Source organism: Ambystoma mexicanum, chromosome 3p (assembly GCF_040938575.1).
Source record: "Ambystoma mexicanum isolate Mex_15411 chromosome 3p, UKY_AmexF1_1, whole genome shotgun sequence".
NCBI classification, from domain to species: Eukaryota; Metazoa; Chordata; class Amphibia; order Caudata; family Ambystomatidae; genus Ambystoma; species Ambystoma mexicanum.
In genome coordinates, this window is record NC_090925.1 from 1,197,883,936 (window position 1) to 1,197,904,742 (window position 20,807).

Genomic DNA, 20,807 nt, shown 5'->3' on the forward strand with positions numbered 1-20,807 from the left:
TTACAGCAGATTGTCCAAACCCTCAAATGAAAATGGTGGAAACTCCTCAAGTTAATCTGAAAGGATTGACAAATCTTCTGTGCATTACAAAGTATAGTAGGACATTCCTTGAAACATTATGTAGGGATGACTCAACTGTTGATCAAGTTATTGAAGTAATGGGTATGGGGTCAGGAGCAGTAAATGGTAAATATTTGGTTGAAAAAAAGATGTACATGTAACATGTTGAGAGTAACTGGTACTGTCACACAAATAGAGCAGCCCCCTTGATGTGGCTAAAGTGGTGGAGGAGACTGTGTCCTTTCAAAAATGTGTATCCCTGCTGTGACTGGCAATATGTTCCAGTATCCTCTTCACACACACAATCTCTGAAAACCGCAGTGACACAACAGCATACTCAACACACAAAAGCTGTTCAATAAAACAAAATAAGCCAGAAGCTTGAGAGGCTGTACAAACACTACTTTGTTATACAGGTTCCTTTTGCACTTTTCAATTTGATATCATAAAACATTTCCTATCACTATTTGAAATTTTGTAATTAAGAAATGAATGGATTAAAAGTAACAGCCAGTACCTTGCTGATGTTGGGAGTGCAGTCCTCATTTTCACTTTCATGTACTGGGCTCAGGCGTATTCCTCTTTCCATAATATGCCATTTCATGGATTCGTGAAGTCGTGTTATTTTACTGCTGTACTCATTTTCTGGTATTGTTTTTCTTATAGCATGCCCAAGTATGAGACTGTTTCTATGTTCAACCACCTGCATGATAGGAATGTAGCAAACTGATTAATACAATCATTTCAATCAACCCTCTTTTCTTGTGGAATAAGTAAGTAACCTTGAAAGTACGATACTGATTTATCATTATAACAGTATCATCTTCGCGCAATCATATGTTGTTGTTTCCATGCAAAATTGTATTCAAGCTGAATCTTTAGTAGGCTAACAATTACACTGTTTGGCAACGGCAAATGGTCAGATAGCACAGCGAGTAGAGCACTTCCTTTGGCATCCGTGCAGAGCCTGCAGACACAGGTTTGAATCCCAAGAGGGACAAACTCAGCCTTTCATCCTTCCGAGCAGCGCTCAGATCCCTGAGGGTCCGTAGCGCTATCTAAATGCTAATTATAATGTTGGAAGATGACAGACCTATGAGAATGGACTGAAGAAGCAATATTTTGCTAACCCGAAAAGGTTACAAGCCAGAAGCCATGTGGTCCTAATAAAGGTATCATCATTTCAGTGTCTAGATGTTTTTGCTCTTTTGGGAAACTAAATCAGGTCCTGCTCACTGTTTCACGCAGTATTGCCCCATAAATTGTACATTATTTATCATTCTGAACACATTATGGAATTTGGTTAATTACCCTCCACCTGCAACACAGGATGCCTTGGCCAAAAAATATTTGTCTCAAAACCTTACTAAATCTTTCAACCATACCCTCAGAGATTTATGCACCAATTTTAAAATCTTCATGGAACTCATCCACAAAGGGCCATTTCACAGAAGCGTTTTTATAATGGTAAAAGCCCATTGGAAAACGCTCTGTGAATCACTGCCAACACCTCCACACACAAAAGCATCTTTAGCTGCAACAAAACCAACCGTGCCATCACAAGAATGACTTGATATCAATAACCTGAAACACACAAAGCATGAATGTCCTCTGACTTGTACAGTGTGAGACTTGCCACATTGCCCCCTCACTCTTCCTGCAAAAATCAAAGTATCAGTAAAACTTCTTTGTGAAATATGGTGGCTTTGAAAAGTGCAAAGTGCAGGGTGCATTGCTAGGGACTCTTGGACATCTCAGTTAAAGAGGTTATATACCGGGCATATCCCAACTGTGTAACATATCCCACAAAGCGTCAGTCTGGAATGAGTAAGCATTCTAGTGTGGCGTATATACCCTCTCCTTCACAAGTGCTTTGGGGCATTGTTCCTAAAACCAAGTGAAGGCACATGTATCCATTGTGACAACACTGTGTAACTGCATGAAGTACATCCAGAACATTGATGCCCTTGATCCTGAGTACCCAGACCACCACGTACCAGCTATTTTCCCAATCAATTAATTGTTCAGGCTACAGCAGACTTCACAGTTAAAAGAAGAGAAGATCAAGGCTCCATCTACCTGGTAAAGAAACCTGTACTATACAAATCTGATAACTTATACATGTTTGTTTGAGGTGTACTCAGCAATGCATGATTAGTGCAAAATGTTTTACAACAGGAAAGTCTTTGTCAGCCTTATAAATGTATAACCTTTTTAGCCCATCCTCACGACTCTCTGTCATCCTTAGCCTTTAGCGCCATTCTAAGAGTTGACCACAACTGTGGTAGTCCTCATCATGATTAAAAATAACCACTTCAGTACCCAGGTGATTGCACAGCCCAGAGCCAGAATATTTCTGGAGTGTTTCAGTCTATATGTATCTCTTTTGCCTTTGAGTTTAACAAGGAAACTAAGTGACGGATACAACAGAAAGGTAACCAGGGGATCCTCCCAATATCAATCCCGTATCCATCATTCACTGGCTTAGTGAAATATCCGTAGTCATGAGTCACCCAGCTTATGGTCACCAGAGCCAAGCAGGGAATTTCGTCACAATTGTAGAGGAGCAGGTGGACACGTTTTCCCTAGCTCCCGCCTCCTCACTGCCGTCATACTGGAAAAGCAGTAGTAGGGCTATATGTGGGACTCCTGGTGTTATGCCCATACCTTACAGAGTGTATGAGACACCAGACACACTCAGACAACCGTATTGAATGTACCCTCACACTGAAAGTGAGGAAGGATGTCGTATGGAAGAATGTCAGCACACACCATTGGACATCATGGAGCGCTGAGTGAAATCTGATGTGGGCAAAATGATGTCATAAGAAGATATATGAAGCCATGCTGAAACAATATGAAAATACTGAAACAGCCACACAGCAGGCAGCCATTCTGGGCCCCGTTATCAAAGGAGCATGCCTATTCAGGAGGAGTAGCCTCACACCATATCCAAAGGCCTTTGCGAAAGCAACACAGCAACCGGAGGGCCAGAACAGCTGAAGCTCCCTAGTCTCCCACACCAAACCTGTCGCTCCATGTTCCCTGCATCCTAGGGAACAATATGGAAGGTGCTGGTGCTGGTGTCTGCGTTCCTCCAACCAGTTGAACTATGGCACTGCATCTAAAGCAGCTTGACACTGTATTGTGTCCAAGCAAAGGAGGTCACCTGCTAGGCCCGAAGCCTCTGTTCAAAACAGGAACCCAAACCAAATCTCTGGATGGTCACTTGCTGACTCCAAGCAGGGGTTACAACCATGGCTCACCCCAGCTAGCCTGGGTACCGCTGCCTCATTGACTACACATTGATGCCCCCTCAATCACCACTTCAATTACCTTTGTCGCCTACTCAAACTGCTGGAGCGTCACTCACCGACCTCTCCCAGCGGCCAAAGCCCAACGTGACCTGCCCAACTGTGACGCGTTCTTAGGACCACCCTGAATTGCATCGCTTGAATCGCCACTGTTCAACCTCATAAAGCAACCACATTCAGTCCTACTCAACGCTCAAATGTTGCCAGAGCCTTCATGATCCTACGAGCCCGACTGAGCCTGATCAGCTCTCATCAACGTTCACACCCGGTTCTGATGGGTCAGCCCACCAAGAACTGAATCCAGCTACTGTGACACTGAGCTGCCCTCACGGTCCACTTGGGCGCTAGAGACTGGTTATGTCACAATCACTCCTGTTTTCAACCCAATATACTTTTCATGGCAGTACCATACCTACCACCCCTGGAAATGCACTTACAGTGTTATTTTCTCCAGTCTGTCGAATCTTCTGTTCTTTCCTTTGGGGAGGGTTTTTGTACAGTAATCTCTTTTTGCTCTACGTGCAAATGGTTTGTCCTATTAAAGTGTTTATATTTTTATACAACCTTGATTGGACATTCCCGTTATTTTGGACTGTGATGCTGTGTTGTTTGGGTCACTACTGGTTCACCTTCACACCCCTCTCAATAGTATATGCTTCCTTAGCCTGCGTTACCACAAAAGGCGAATGAGGTATATCAATTGAGTGTCCCTGTTTTACCTTTATGAGTGGGTTTTGATTTGGTTTGTAGAACTGTGAGGGCTGAGTGGGTCATTTCACCCCTACTCATCCTCCTACTCTTGCGAGGCAGAATCCAATTTGTCATAACGAATTCCCTCAATTCATCACAGCGGCCACCTGTACTATTTCTATTAGCTGTTCAAAGGCCCATCTCCCCGTCTAGTATATGTTGTGAACAGGTTTTGAGAACACTGGGGCTATTGTTCCAAATACTGGGAGAGGGCTCAATGACACATACACAGAGAGAGCTCAGTTTAAAAAAAACAGAATGAGCATCTTATGACAAAAGACTAAGGATGGTGGCAACACCATGCAATGCCAGGCCCATCATTTGGATAACTACACAATATATTCCACAGAAAATGAAGGTTTATGTGCAAGCCAGCTATAGTAATATAAATGGAACAGCATGAGTTAAGGTGGTAGAGATTTAGGGCATCATCACAAGTTGGGTGGTAAGCCTAAAAAGTGTCAGTAACAGAATTAGCAGCACCAATACCGCTCAGCAGGATCACGAGCCAGGCGTAAATACCACTGACTGTAAAATCAGCTAGCGCTTTTACAGCCGGCACTATTAAAACCGGAGCCATTACAGCCAGCCGGCAACACACAGCACAATCAAAGCCGCAGCACAGGTCCATGTACAGTGTTATTATCGCCAAAAACTGCTGAAAATATGGCTGGAGGTAAATGCGCACAGGTGTCGGAAATCAAGACACAGGTGATCTCAATTCACTCCAGAGGGCTAATTAAGACACATCCCTACCCCAAAACTCTGTTTCCAACGCCATGCTGCCACTAGCCACTAGCCACTGTGAGCTGGGACAGGCAGCTGCTCATGCTGTGCCTGGAAGTAGAAAGGCAGAACAACCAGGTCAGGGCACAGGGAGTACAGGGGAGGGTGGAGGAGGAGAAGATCCCAAGCAAGGTGTGCACCGACCCTCAGGGTCAGGCCCTCATCCTGGACCCTCACTGACTGCCAGTTGGTAACCCTCTACTGCCTCAACAGGGAGACCATAACCAAGCTGTTCACCACGATACAGGATGACATAGAGAGCAGGATCAACATCTGGACAGCTGCGCCCCCACTGCTGAAGCTTGTGTCCATCCTACATTTCCTTGGAACTGGCAGCTTCCAGCACTCTATTGCCATGCTGCACGGCATGGCACAGCCCAAATTCTGTGCAGTGTTGGCCCAGATGCTTGAAGACCTCCTGCATCTAGTGCAACGCCACATCTCACTGCCTACCATCACAGCCCAGGTCAATGCCATGAAGGCACAATTCTATGCCGTTGGCGAAATGCCAAATGTGATCGCTGCCCATGTTGTGTTGGTGGCCCTGCTGTCCGACAAAACAGTGTACTGTAACTGCAAGCACTACCATTTCCTGAATGGTCAGGTGACCTGCAACCCCAACCTGTACATCACCCACTTATGTGCCTGCTACCCTGGTTCTACCCAGGATTCCATGGTCTACAGAACAGCACACTGCTAGGAAGCACAGAGGACAACGGACCTGGATAGTGGGTGAGGAAAATTGCCTACAAGCATGCACTGCGAAGTACATGTTCAAATGGGGTGAGGGTGCGAATAACTACACAAAGCATGACATGACAAGCGAATGCAAAATCCGTACCTGACCACCTCCTGCACTGTCACAGTACATCCCAGGGAGCATGCACATGTCAGACTTACCTGGATGGAGAAGCTGGGTACACATACAGTAGCAACTATAAACACAACTATGAATACAGGTACCACAATGCAACATGCACAAACCAAAGCAATGTCGACAAATGGCCAGATTGCATCACACAACAACCCTGCTTGTACCACAGCCATATATCCATTGACCCCAGAAGCTCAGGGTGCGCCCATGGGAAACCCAGCATGCCACATGCACGGGAGAAATACACTGCCACATGACAGCCACCATGTCAGCTGTACATGTCCCCGACAGACACCTTACGTAACATATTTTTCAAGGGAGCAGGGTGCATGTGAAGCAGAAGCAATGCATGAAATGAGTGACACAGCATGCACAGACATAGAATAGACCTATGTCGCAAAATGAAGGCCCATATGCATGCACAAGATGTCCATTGCCCTGATATTGTGTACAGCCACCCCTAAACTTTCCTCGTGACTAATGGCTGTGCATCCCCATGCAGGTGACTCCGGATACCCACAGCTGCCCTGGCTAATGACCCCTGTGCATGATCCACAAACACTGCATGATGTGCTGAAAACTGAAACAAAAATGAAGACAAATAAAGTCAATAACCTTAAAGTGAGACTTGAATGTATACTTAAAGAAAAGAGAACCATCAACTTAAACAGGAATAACGTAGTTCATCTAGTCCAACACATTTTTACCTTGAAGAACTTCTCTTCCAACGATATTGCAATCATCGAATGTATTGACGAAAAAAAAAACTGATCAAGTCATACTACATCTTAACTCACAGCAAGTGAAAACTCAACTACTGAAGAAAAAACACGGCTTAGAAAGAAATGGATACAGGGTGAATGATTATGTATCACTAACAAGACAGACCCCCAAGGAAAAATGCAATACAAAAGAAAACAGAATGGTAAACCAAAGGACTAGTACAACAGATAAGACAACATATATGAGGAACAAATCAGAACAAATCCAATAAAGGTGACTTTGGACAATCAATTGAAAGGAGAAAAAAAGATTAGACATCTGAGGGAAAAAGACACAAAAAAGGTAACAAAGGAGAATGAGTGGCAATGGCTTGCAAAAGCCTTAGCAACATCAGATAAGGAATAACAAATAACAGAAGAGGATGAAGGAGAGGACATATTGATATCCTGGAATACCAGAGGACACACTCACTTATTAAATAAGCCAGATCAACTCATAAAGAACGCAACAATAATATGCTTACAGGAAACATGGCTACAGGTAGCACCATCAAGTGTGAGCCATAAAGTCCTAATGAACCCGGCAATTAAAGGAGATAAAGGAAGACCCTACTCAGGTCAGTTGATCTTGATAAAATATGCAAAGAATGTGAAAGTAATTGATTTTGGAAATCCAAACCCCCTTGTACAATGGGCTCTAGTACAACTAACAAACTGGTAATTGTGATAAACATTTACTGGAACCCTGCTAAAATAAGAACTAATAAGCTAATAAACACAATAATGGATTTAATAAAAGATGCACAACAACAGGAAAAAAGACCTATAATCATTACTTGCGGAGACTTGAGATCAAATGTCTCAACAACCACGGCATCCCGTGCCTAGAACAATTGAGGACAGGGGAAAAGAATAACTCAAAATGGGCACAGATGGAAGAGGCACATAATTTATTTATGTTAAACGGACAGACAACAGGAGATATACACGGGAAAGAAACGTGGCAAAATGGAGAAAATAAAATCCACGATTGACTACATATGGACATCATTTAAACCAGGTAAAAGGTCTCGACATCTTACCACAACAATACAGTGACCACAACATTGTAAGACTAACAGGGAACAGCAATAATGAACAAACGGAAATGGGAAAAACAAACATTTTGAAATAAATCATGGAGGAAATCAACTCAGATTAAATAAACAAGACATAACCGCAATGACAAACAAATACAAAGATCAAATAAGACAACATGGAAACAAACCATCATATGAATGGCTACTGACAGCATACAAAACAAGAAAAACTGGAATGAAGCTACCCATGCTGGAACTGAAACACCAACATAGTGAACTGGTTGTAGCAAGAAAGAAGAAACTGAAACTTGAAATAGCAGAAATAAACAATAATGGTGGCAACCCCACACTAAAACTAAGCCAAATTAAAATTAAAAAAACAGTTTTCTAACATTGCAACTTTTCCTCAAATTAAAAAACAACATTATAAAAATTGGTTGACAGGTTTCAGAAAACAGCGAGCACAAGAACAAGGTGATTTAATGTTAAGCGCAATAAGATAACACACAACAAGAGACATGTGGGTACTCCTAAACAACCAGACTCTAAATCAACGGGATAACAGAAAATGATTGGATAGCCCATTATTCCAAAGTATTTGGCAGCAACGACCTGAATGTAAAGAAAATTGAAAACTCATCCAGTGAGCAATGGTCTTTAGAAGTAGGACATAAGGACATATAAAAGTCAATAAAAGGGCTAAAAAACCTGCCGGCAGCCGGTTCAGACAGGCTAAAAAATCTGGAATTAAAAAAGGATCCCAAAGGTTGGGCAACATTTGTCCTAACAATCTTCAAACAAATAGAAGAGTGTAAGACAATTCCAATAACGTGGACCATGAGCACCACAGTCCCAATCTTCAAAAAGGCCAATGAGAGGACCCGTCAAATTACTGGCCAATGACACTCCTCGACGTGATCGGAAAGATATATGTGTCATTCCTACAGAAAACACTATCAGATTGGGCGAAAACAACAAGTATCATAGATCCAAGACAATCAGGATTTACGAAAGAGACAGGCACGGAAGTCAATTTATTTTTACTATCTATACTGAAGCTAAATGTGTTCAAAGCAAAAGAGAAATTACATCCAGCCTTTGTAGACTTAAAACAAGCTTTCGATGGAGTGAACCACAAAAACTGTGGCAAAAACTAAAAAAGCTACATTTTCCTTAAGGGTTACTACAACCTATCAGAGCACTACATAGCAACACATCGAAAAGAGTACACATAAACAACAAAGGTGCATTGACAGCTGCAAATAAAAACAAAACGAGGGGTAAAGCAGGGTTGTCCACTGGCAGCAACCCTTTTTAAGTTGTACATAGCCGATCTCCCAGACACATTGAAAGACACAAGCAACCATCCTCCAAAAATAAACAACAGCGAGATAGCAACAATATGCTATGCAAATGACATAGTGCTGTTAAATCAAACAGAAATAGGATTACAGCACCTTTTAGGGAAACTACAAACATACGTGGAGAAGAACGACCTCATAACAAACATGAAAAAGTCAAAGATCCTAACGATAGGTGGAAACAGAAGACCAAGTGTGAAAGAATTTAACTGGAAAATTGGAGCTGAGCATCTTGAATCAGTTCAAGAAATCAGGTATCTGGGTATACTCTTCAACAAGTCAATTGCAGAAGAAAACTGGGGAAAACATCTAATGACAAAAGTAAAGATGCTATGCTAACAAGGAAAAATCATAAACTGACGCTACAGTAAATTTTCTCTGATCCCGTTGAGAGCATTTTATGTACAGAAAGTCCAACCCATACTGACATATGGAGGAGAAGGGGGCCTCAACTTAACATGGAAACTGTGGGACAAACTATAAAGCAGGTTTTGGAAACCGGCTCTAAAACTACCAAAATGCCTTTCCGATATCTGCTATAAGATCAGAACTAGCACTGCAATCGCTATACTCGTTCATATGTTGGAAATCAGTTGCATTGCTTAGAAAAATAACTGAGGAAGAACCAGTAATAGGATATAAAATCTTTGCAAGAAACGGGAATGGAAAAAGTAGAACGTTACTAAACCTGTGGAATGATAAATGGTGTAACTACCTAACACAGATTGATTCAAATCTGTCAGAGCCAATCGAGAATCCTGAAAAAGTAAAAGGCAAATTAAAAAGACACGACTGGATAAAGACAAGAGAAACAAAACTTACATACCAATCATTAGAGAATGTTGAAAATGTTCATAGAAAAATAGGTACAATGCCTGAATACCTAACGCGATTCCCGAGTAAATTCAACAGAAAAAACCTTCTACAAATAAGGATGGACGTATATCTGACACATGGATTCCTACACAACAGGGGACGTCGAGGAGTTAACAAAGGAGTGTGCAGATTCTGGGCCTCATCACGACTTTGGCGGTAACCCTTAAATCAGGCGGTAGCGCTATTACCGCCGGATTTAAGGATCCGCCAAATCAGGACTTCGGCGGATTTCGCCCCAGCTGTGCGCTTGGGGGAAATCCGCTGAAAATTCGCGCAATTACCGCCGGCGGGAAATCTGCCGGCGGTAAGAGCGTAAAAATTCCCCATTGAGCCCAATTCGGAATGGGGCATTCCCGAATGGGCTCAATGGGGAATGGGAATTAACATTACCACCGAACTCGTGATCTGGCGCTATTAGCGCCGGGGAGTTTGGCGGTAGGGCTACCACCGGCGTTACCGCCAAAGTCGTGATCAGGCCCTCTGTAACAATAAAGACACACTTGAAACAGTAAAGCATATACTACTGGAATGCAAAGCAATAACAAAAGACAGAGACAAAGTCCTGAGCAAGTACTTAAGACAATACACTACAAGATAAAAGGAAGACTGGTGGAGTGATTTTTTAAATGGGAAGACCACAAGACTAACTTGTGCAGGAATAAACCTGCTAGAAAAAATGATGAACTCAAGAGAGGAATGAATTTCTGCTAAATGAGAACTAGAGAATGAATGAGAAAGTGGGACATCAATGAGAACAAACTAGAGAGACCGGCATAAGGAAATGTGTAAAAAGGCCCATCATCCTCTAACTTGGGGAGACCCCCAGATCCACAGGTCACCCTGGCCACGACCCACGAACCTCCATACTAGACGGGGGCTATGTCACAATGCCCTCTAGTACCCAAACAATATTCTATTCAGCATAAGAGTTGCATTGCTCTTCATTCGCATGCTCCTAATCTGTTTTTCTCGGTTTTTTCCTTCTGTGTCTGCATTGGCGCCATTACACCAGGAGCATAATTTAGGATGCATTGTTATTCACTTCCCACTAGTCTTCAGGGCTTAATACTTCCCTGGGGAACAGGTGAGGAGTTGTCTCCTGCTCTAATCACTCCACCACTGGGTCTATTTGAGCTGTTTGGCTCACATCGGCAGTACCAGCTCCGCTTCCATCTCTGGGTTAGAGCTGACAGCAATAGCCTCCCAGCTCCCCCCCCCCACCCCCTCCACCCATCTCTGCAGTCTGTGGAAGCAGGTGCTATCTGTCAAATTGAAAACGGGAGGGAAATCATTTGTGTACAAAGGAAATCTATAATGAATTTGTATATAATACCAGACGATATAATAACAGTAATACATTATTGCAATAATCCAAGTAATGTCTTCAAAAAAACACAGGGCGCCTAATGAGATGATGTACCCAGACTGGAGTTTCTGTAAGTTAAGTCTTCTTCCCATCTCACACGATGGGCAATGTGTGTCAGTGTGCTGCGTGAAAATGTTGCTGGCTGGGTGTTCACCTCACACAGCCGAGCAACCCACACACATGCATCTGCAGGGGCAGATAATGGCATACACTGCATATCTAGTAGAACAACTTTTATGTAAATGGTCACAAAAAGAAACAGAAAAACTCTTGAGCGGGAACTTCCACCGTTCGTGCAAGTTAGCAGTGACACACACAATAGACATCAAGTATCAGTCCCTTTGTAAGGTTTTGCTATCATGTGCACCTAACAAACTTTCAGAGGTTTCGTTGACTCCCCATGTCTATCAAAGCAGAAATCACAGGGGAAAAGAATGCCTTGTTAAAAAGAGCCATAAACCTTTCACGAGAAGTAATAAAAAAAGTTAATGCATACTTGCCATACTCCATCTATCGCCATTACAATTAATTGGGATACTAGTCATAGCTTCACATTAAAGCCTGGGGTGTGGAACAGGAACAATGTTTGAGATCATCTCTAAATCCCATCACGTTACACTCACTGTGGACCAAATACTAACATGAATGAATTATGGCAATGGCAATGTTCGACCTAAACAACTGACTCACGTTCGTCTTGCTAGTGGCTGTATAATCATCAATTAATGCAAACATTGTGGGAAGGCAGGAAAAATACTGATAGGTAGAAGGCTTCCAAAATAACAGGGGACACCTACATATTTGGAACAAATACAGCCCTTCTGCAATATTTTAGCTGATGGTCACATTAAAGCGCATATCCCTAATTACCCTAACCCTCAACAACTGTAGCGTACATGCTCTATCTCTTCTTCTCCACAACTACAGAGTACATGCCCTATTTCCTCTTCTCTACAGCTGCAGTGTACATGCCCCATTTCCTCTTGTCTACAGATACAGCAAACATGCCCCATTGCCTCTTATCAGCAGTGTACACGCCCCATTTCGTCTTCTCTGAAACTGCAATGCACATGCCCTATGTCCGCTTGTCTACAGATGCAGGGCACATGCCCTATTTCCTCTCTCTCCACAACTGCAAAGTGCATGCCCTAATACCACTTCTCTACAGCTTTAGTGTACATGCCCTACTTCCTCTTCTCTACAACTACAGTGTACATGGCCCATTTCCTCTTCTATATTACTGCAGGCTACATGCCATATTTCCTCTTCTCCAAAACTACAATGTATGCACTGTCATATTTCTCCTCTACAGCTGCAGCGTGCATGCCCTATTTCCACCTATCTATAGCTGCGGCATACATGCCCCATTTCCTTTTTGTAGCTGCAGCGCACATGCCCTATCTTCTCTTGTTCTTGTCTACAGATGTAGAAGTTTTGAAGTGAGTCGGAAGCGGCTGCTCGCAGATTTGCCTGACATTCTATTGCAGTGCGGCTTGACTCGCTGGCTGTAAGGTGCTTTTCTCTAGTGTGAGGAGGCTTGGAGCTTCAGAGCTGGTGCTGGTACGGAGGCGTGTGGGACCGCGTTGCTGCTTTTGCTGTGTGGTTCTGCAATCCTGTGTGGCTGTATATAAGTACGGCTGCCACTGCAGACCTGTGGACTATAGAAGGTGGAGTGCAGTGGAATACGGGCTGTGACAGGCGGCGGTCTACCCCGACGTGTCTTTGATGGGGGTTTCAGTATTTGTGGATGCGGGAATAGTAGTGGTCCAGCTCCCTCGTCTTAGCCCCATCTCACAGTGAAGCTGTCAGCTGCTACTGTGCGGTGTGTGGTGAGTCTGACAAATATAGGGGCTCGCCCGGAACACCACTTTCAGCACTTTCTCTCTGCTCCCTATTGCCCCATTTTTTGTCTGTGGCTGTTTTTCTTTGTTCCTGTGGGCTCCCTTGATGTACTGGTGTGAGTCCTGCCCAGTGGACAGCCCTATTGATTAGTGCTGTTGTGTACGGACTTGCACTGGGTGGGGCCCATTAGTTATAACTGGGAGATTGAATTATGATTGACACTGGTGAAACAGCGATAGCACCGAGTGAAAGGGCGCTATTAAGACTCAGGTTTGGATGTGCTTGAGCTATTTGCACCCTTTTAACACGAGTGCTTAAGGGAGTGTGTGAGAGGGCACTTCACCCAAATAAAGCAAGTTCAAACAAACTACTATCTTTACACTGGTCAATCCATTGATTTAGAATGCCTTTGGGGAAAAAGCCTGCACAAAGTAAATATAATTTACTTAAGGCGAAGAAACAACTTGATGCAGATGCCCTACAGAGCAAGGAGATGGGAAGTCCAAAGGAAAATAGTAAGAAGAATGCTAAAAAGCCCATCCTTCCTGGTCAAGGGGTAATTACTAGTTTCTTTCCCCCGAACCCCATCCCAGAAATTAATTCCACGATTATCGAGGAACCTGCAATTCCGGATGCTGGCGGGGGAGACCCAATGAGCTCTACAAACTTTGACGACATTGACAACAATTAATTGTTAGAACTCTGTTTGAGTATACAGAGGGGGATGACTCCACAGATCCCCAGGTTGTCTGGAGACAACAGTTTGACACAAGGTATTAATCCCCCGGCCTCACCTGTAAGTGCACTGGGTCACTCAGTCCCTATGAGTAGATTTTCTGCCTCTCCAAATATGGTAATGGTCTCAATGGAGGATGCACCAGACACGGAGGAAGAAGACCTCACCTCTCTGTTTCCCTGGAGCAAACAAAATAGCAGAGATTCAATCTTCAGTGGCTTATTTACAATTTGCCCTAAAGATATTGTTACAAATGACAGGACAAATATTAGCAAATACTAAATCATTGACTACGGCCGGGTATTTGAAAGTAACGAGGAAGTGGAGGCAGAATTAAATTTATCTGAAGCCATTGTTATGGCGGATGAGATAAATGACATATAAAATAAAGAAGCCTCTGTAATCATGGACCAGAGTAAGGTGGTCTTTTTCTCCCGAAAGCAGAGTAAATTGGCGAAGAAGGTGCAAAAGAACAGGAAAACCATCACACTGGTCTCTGTAGAGGGAGAATCAGCGACAGTTGGTGGTCGTTCAAAAAAAGCTAAAAAAAGGGCGGCCAGAGCCAAGAAAAAGAAAGTTCTGGAGATGGATGTTTGTCCAGTCGGTTGATAACCGATCAAGACAAGAGTAAAGAGCGGCCTGAAGAGGTGGAATGACCAGTGAGGGAAGAACAAGGGTAGTGGAAGGATGGATACCAACCTCGGAAGAATTGGAAGAACAGGCAGATGAGTGGGAACGATTTGAGACTGAAGATCAATCGGAGGAGGAAAGACAACCTTTGAGCCCAGATAAATCTTCCCAGCTCCTGCAAGCTACTGCCAAAGTTAATAATCCACCAATAAATGCGGGAAAGGTTGGGATTGACATTTCAGCCAATAGGATCTGTCTGATTAAGAACCTATACAAAAATGGTGAATGCAGATGGCTGTCCCGATCTGAGTTCTTGATCCGACTGCACTCAGTGCCTGAAATACGTGTCTTGAAGTCTGACGATTTTCAGTTTGTGGAGCCATTGAAAGGCCCGAATCCCTGTGTTTCTGCTCTGCATTGTAAGTTTATATCTACTTCACAGATGATTAGGAAATATTGTGATGAGCTGTGGGCAGTAGATGTTGAGATTGATGCAGATCTGGATGAAAATGACCCTAGTTTAGAATATGAGGAAATAGGTGGTCCGGCAAAACCAGTGGATTGTCCCATCGTACCCAAGGGTAAGAAGGTTGCAGGTGTTCAAACTGTTCTAAAATGGCTGGCAGAATCCCTACCTGAGGTGTTAACTAAACACTGAAATGTATCACTATTATCGTGGAACTGTAGAGGATTTGCACATCTATTGTCCTCGGAGGGTTCAGTAAACTTTGTTGCAAAACACAGTCTCATATGTCTTCAAGAGACTTGGGTGATGGACACCTTGATATTAGATGGCTATGTGAACTATCAATCTTTTGCTAAAAGGGGTGAAAAAGGGAGACCATTTGGAGGGCTTCTGATAGGGGTTGCTAGCTTCTTGACTTCGAGGCGGATTATCTGCAGTCAAGAGAACAATTTGATGGCAGTGGAGGTTGAGTACGGACCCAAGGGAAAAGGAGAAAAATTACTGTTGATAAACTTATATAATCCTCCTCAAGCCTTGATAAGTGATCTACTGCAAGAAGCCCTTCATGAGTTATTAGCCTCCTGGTCAGTCATATCTGGAAATATGGTGGTAATAGTAGTGGGCGATTTTAACTGCCACATGGCTGGTGAGGGAGACACCCACAGAATGCTAAGCTAAGAGAGAAACGCTTACTGACTCATTCTAAAATTGATATTGAGGGGCCATGATGGCTCCAATTGTTTGAAGAATGGGATCTAGAAATGCTGAATGGTTAGACTTTGAATGACCATCCCGGGAAGCATACTTGGTCAAATGGGCCTTCTTCTAGTACACTTGATTACATATTCATGTGCCCAAAAATGCTTCTGGGTGTAGATGATATGGTGGTCATTTTGAACAAATGGAGTGACCATTCAGCACTCTGTTGTGTAGTAAATATCCCACGAGGAGAACCTGAGAAGAGTAATATGGGTACAGCATGCGTAGACAAAGCAGGTAAAAGCATAAGGTGGTCTCCCAAGAATATAAATCAGGCGGAAGAAGCTCTTGTACTGAGAGATGGCCGCATTTACCAGACTTCAACGGCATGTCCATTGATTTAATAGAAAATTGGATCACTGTTTTTTCCAGCACTCATGCATCGGCCCCTACAAGGCGGATGATTAGATCAGAGGGTGGGACCCTCCCCCTCCCGTTCAACAAGAGGATTATAGAAGCTAAGAGGGACCTTAGAAGGGACATGCGTATCAGCAAGAAAAAGCTAGGCCTTACAGAAGAACTATGGGTGGTTGCGAGGAAAATTAAAAATAAATACAGAGCTATCATTAAAAACATACTATATGCTGAAAGAACTTAGGCACATCAGAAATTTGTACAGACCATCTGCTCTAAAATCTCTCGCAGTATTTGGTCACTTCTAGGTGAAGCAAGGGTGGCTGTAAAGGGTCAACTGGTTAATCCAATAAATGCTGCTGAATGGGAAAAATTCTTGGAGAACCGTAATGCCATCATGCAGATAGATGTGATCTGCCCATTGAAAACTTCAATACCAATTGTACCTTTTGATACGGCCATAATCAGTAAAATAAAAACTCTAAAATCAGCTCGAGCCCCTGGTCCTAACGGTCTGGCTAATATAGTCATCAAAATCTGGGCTAGTTTGTTGGCTATATTATTTGAGAAGATAATGGCACAGGGGAAGATTCCCAGCTCTTGGCAGACTGCCGTGCTGATCCTTGTATTTAAAAAAGGTAACCCGGCTCGACCGGATTAATTACAGATTACTTTCCATGTTGGATACGACAGGCAAACTGTTTGCGTCCCTGCTACTCGAAGAGCTGCAGGTATGGCTCGACGAGGCAGATATTTTGTCCAAATTCCAATGCAGATTCAGCATTTGAAGAGGCTATTTACCTTGCCATAATCTTATGGTCATGGATTTATTGAGATCTAGGCCCCGTAGAAGGGGTGAACCACCATTATATGCACTTTATATTGACTTCAATGCGGCCTTTGATTCGGTCCCTAGAGAACGGTTATGGTTAAAACTAGGCGCCCTGCGTTGCCCTGCTGGTATATTGTACTACCTCAGATTGCTACACTATAATATCTCAGTTAGGTTGAAATTAGATCAAAAGGGGCATCTAACTGGAAAAGTGCAGCAAAATAGGGGGGTGAAACAGGATTGCGTCACTGCTCCTCTGGTGTACAACCTTTACGTCCATGATATACCGGTGGCCAGAACTGCTGCTAGCAATTGCCCTCCAAAAATCGGGGAGGCTGCATGTCCTGTTTTGGCATATGCAGACGATTTGGTCATCTTCGATCATACCATCAGTGAACTGTGTAGATCTGCCACTGCACTCTGGGAGTATGCCACTTGTGATGGACTCATCATTAACCTTGACAAAACCAAGGTCTTGAGATTTACCAGTAAAAGAGTCTTTCGTGTCAATCTCATGGTGGGCAAAGTCAAGATCTCATACACGCCACAATATCGCTATTTGGGAATTGATGCCCAGTGGTGAATATTTGGCATGCAAACAATCCCGTATTATGCGAGCAGCGCAAGTAACAGCTTTAATTACCAGTTTTACAAACAAGCAGGGAGGCTTCACGCTTTGGGGTATGCACCAACTTTATTTGCAAGTATTTATCCCTATGATGACCTATGATGACCTATGGCCTAGAAGCACTTTTTGATATAGATCTCAGTTGGCTTCAGGTCATCGAAGGGAAATTTTGGCGGCGTGTCCTTGGCTTAGCACCGGGAGTTCCTATGGCCATTATACGATTGGAACTGGGAGTGCCCTCGCTTAAACCCATTGTCGTGAAAAAGAGATCAGGGTTTTCCCTGAAGATGTATAGTGGAATATACAACTCACCATTAACAACAGTCTATCAGGAACTATGTAAGAAACAAAATCCCTGCTCACCATCTAAGAAGATGACAAAATATTTAGCTGATATAGGCTGGACTTGGCGAGGAGGGGTGTACTCAAAGTTGGTACAGAATGCACTTGACAAGCCTGTTGAATTGTGGGATTGGTTGGAGAACCTTGCCCACCTCAGCACGCTGAAAAGTTATCAATTTGTACAATATAGGCTATACTCTTTCATGAAACCACAGGCTTACCTTAATCTTTGTCCCTCTAAAAGGTTGCAACGCTTTATACTTCTACTCAGGTTGGACCAGCTTCCGACCTTGATGGTCACGGGTAGAAGAGAGCATATCCCAATGGAACAACGTATTTGTCGGGTATGTAAAGCAAGTAACGTATTAGAGACAGCCAGGCATTCACTGACGCAATGTGGTAGCATGACAGATATAATCCACCATCACATTGGGAAGTATGCCTATGACCTGGCAACAATCAATGATTCATCCTTTTGGCACCACTGCATCAACTCCGAGAGTCTGTGGGTGTTGATTTCCCTTTATAATATCTGGCTAAGGATTGAAGAAATAAGAAATATTGTGTATTAAGATTTGAATAGCAAGTGGAATATAATGTTCGAAACCTCATATTATAGATCCTGCTTATGACGTTGTGGAGTGGTAGACTAAGGATTATATATTGAATTGACAAGAGGCAGCACAGACATCTGCCCTGATCCCATCTGATTTGCCACTAGTACAATATTTTGAGATCTTCAGTGTTTTAGTGTTTTGACGTTTTGATGATCGCTTTAATCTGTGTTCATTTGTACAAATAAGGTTGAAGATTAATTTGGGTGTGTCTGCCTTTCTTCCTATTCCTCTTCTACTTTTGCCTGTTTTCCTCTTTTGTTCTTGTTTTTTATCTTCATTATAAATACTACATGTAAATATTATAACAGGACTGATTGTATGTTGTATTATGTTGTATTGTATGTTGTATTATGTTATTTATTTGATTTTAGGCTTTAGTATATGTATATGTTTAAGTTTAAATTATGTGTAAAGTTTATTAAGTAAACTGTATCACATTAAACAAATATTAAATTAAATTAAGTAGCATACATGCCCCATTTCCTCGTCTCTGCAACTGCAATGTACATGCCTTATTTCCTCTTGTCTACAGATGCAGCACACATGCCCTATTTCCTCTCTCTCCACAATTGCAATGGGCATGCCCTATTTCCACTTCTCTACAGCTGCAATTTACATGCCCAACTTCCTCTTCTCTACAACCACAGCGTGTGTGCCCTATTTCCTCTTCTCCATAACTACAGTGCATATGCCAGAAGTATCCTTCGCTGCATCGTACATGACCCATTTGCTCTTTGTAGCTGGAGCATACATGCCCTATTTTCTCTTGTCTACAGATGCAGCGTACATGCCCCATTTCCTCTACTCTTCAATTGCAATGTACATGCCCTATTTCCTCTTGTCTACAGCTGCAGCGCAAATGCCCTATTTCCTCTCTCTCCACAACTGCAATGTGCATGCCCTATTTCCACTTGTCTACAGCTAGACTATACATGCTCAACTTCCTCTTCTCTACCACCACAGCGTGCATGCCCTATTTCCTCTTCTGCACTACTGCAGCCTACAATGCATATTTCCTCTTCTCCACAACTACAGTGCATATGTCATATTTCTCCTTCTCTACAGCTGCAGCACACATGCCCTATTTCCTCTTTGTAGCTGCAGCCTACATGCCATATTTCCTCTTCTCTACATCTGCGGCATACATGCCCTACTTCCTCTTTACAAATACAGTGTACATTTCCCAAATCCTTCTTCTCTACAACTGCATCCTACATGCCCTATTTCTTCATCTCGACGGCTGCAGCAACCCGTGTCCTATTTCCTCTTGTCCACAACTGCAACGTACATGCCCTAATTCCACTTCTCTTATCCACATGACAATGCTAGGATCCACACACGTCAATCTCAATTGGTCTCTATAATTGTAGTCACGAGATTAAATAAATAATTCACATGCCATTTCTGTATTGCTCTCAGCTGTGCAATAGTTCAGATTTTAAGAGGTATGATAGTACTGCTGAAGTATAAGTCGTTTTTAATCCCAGCCTATAAAATGAAGGACTTGCCATTTGATTTAGTTAAAACATAAGGTTTCAAAATAGGCAGTAGTATTGCAAAACATGTTCTTATACTTCAAGTTTCTGACCAAATTTTAATAATTGTTCCAACTATATAACACAATGTGGGGCTGATGTCACGTTTGGATGGCCTGTTTAATCACATTAATACCAAGTTCTTTTAGCAGGTTTAAAAACTGTACACATCAGAATATTGTAAATGAAATCAGTTAACTGATGGATACATCTTCAGAATCTGTTATCACACTGTTTTATGCATTATCAAAGTGTCACTGTTACAATGAGTGAAAGCGAAGAAGGACTGAAAGCACTATACCTCTTCCAGGATGGGTGTCACCCTGTAATCGAACTCTGGGGACGGGGACTGTGATGCCTCAAGATAGTGCCACAAATCCAGCTGCAGGGTGAACACAGATCAGAGAGCAATCAATACATCAGATTAGAACAGGGCTGGTACAGTACAGCAGAGGCTATGTTTAGTCTACTCAACAATAACTCCAGGTGATAAAATGTCTATGTGGATGGCTGGAAATGTCCTCTATTTACAGCCTGACAAGGTAAATGTTTCAAAAGGAAATTACTGTTTGAAAGCACTATCACTCAAGTAGGCCAGGATACATCATCACGGCACTGCAGTGTGCTGCCAAACCAGGACATTGCATTTCTAGTTTGACATTGTGAGCTGGAGCTTTTTGTCCAGCTCTTCTTGCTGCAGGGCGAGTGTCCCTTCTTTGGCACAGAATAACGTCTAGGTACTTATTATTTATGCAGGAAAGGCTGGATTGCAGAGTGTATGTGAAGCCTGAAGGTGAATATTATTATTTACTTACAAAACAAAACCAATGAAAATGCGCTAAGAAATATATTCCAGCCTGGAGCTGTGGAAAAAGGAA

At 42.8% G+C, this 20,807-nt stretch overlaps 1 long non-coding RNA gene across 1 annotated transcript in view; it reads right to left on the reverse strand.

The window, feature by feature from the left end:
* Positions 1 to 587: 587 nt before the first annotated feature.
* LOC138581347 (uncharacterized) overlaps positions 588 to 20,807 on the reverse strand; it is a 93,434-nt gene continuing 73,214 nt past the window's right edge. The window contains exons 2-3 of the long non-coding RNA XR_011304523.1: positions 20,231 to 20,311; positions 588 to 763 (exon numbers count right to left, since the gene is read on the reverse strand). This is a non-coding gene — a long non-coding RNA (uncharacterized lncRNA). The remainder of the gene's footprint in view (positions 764 to 20,230; positions 20,312 to 20,807) is intronic.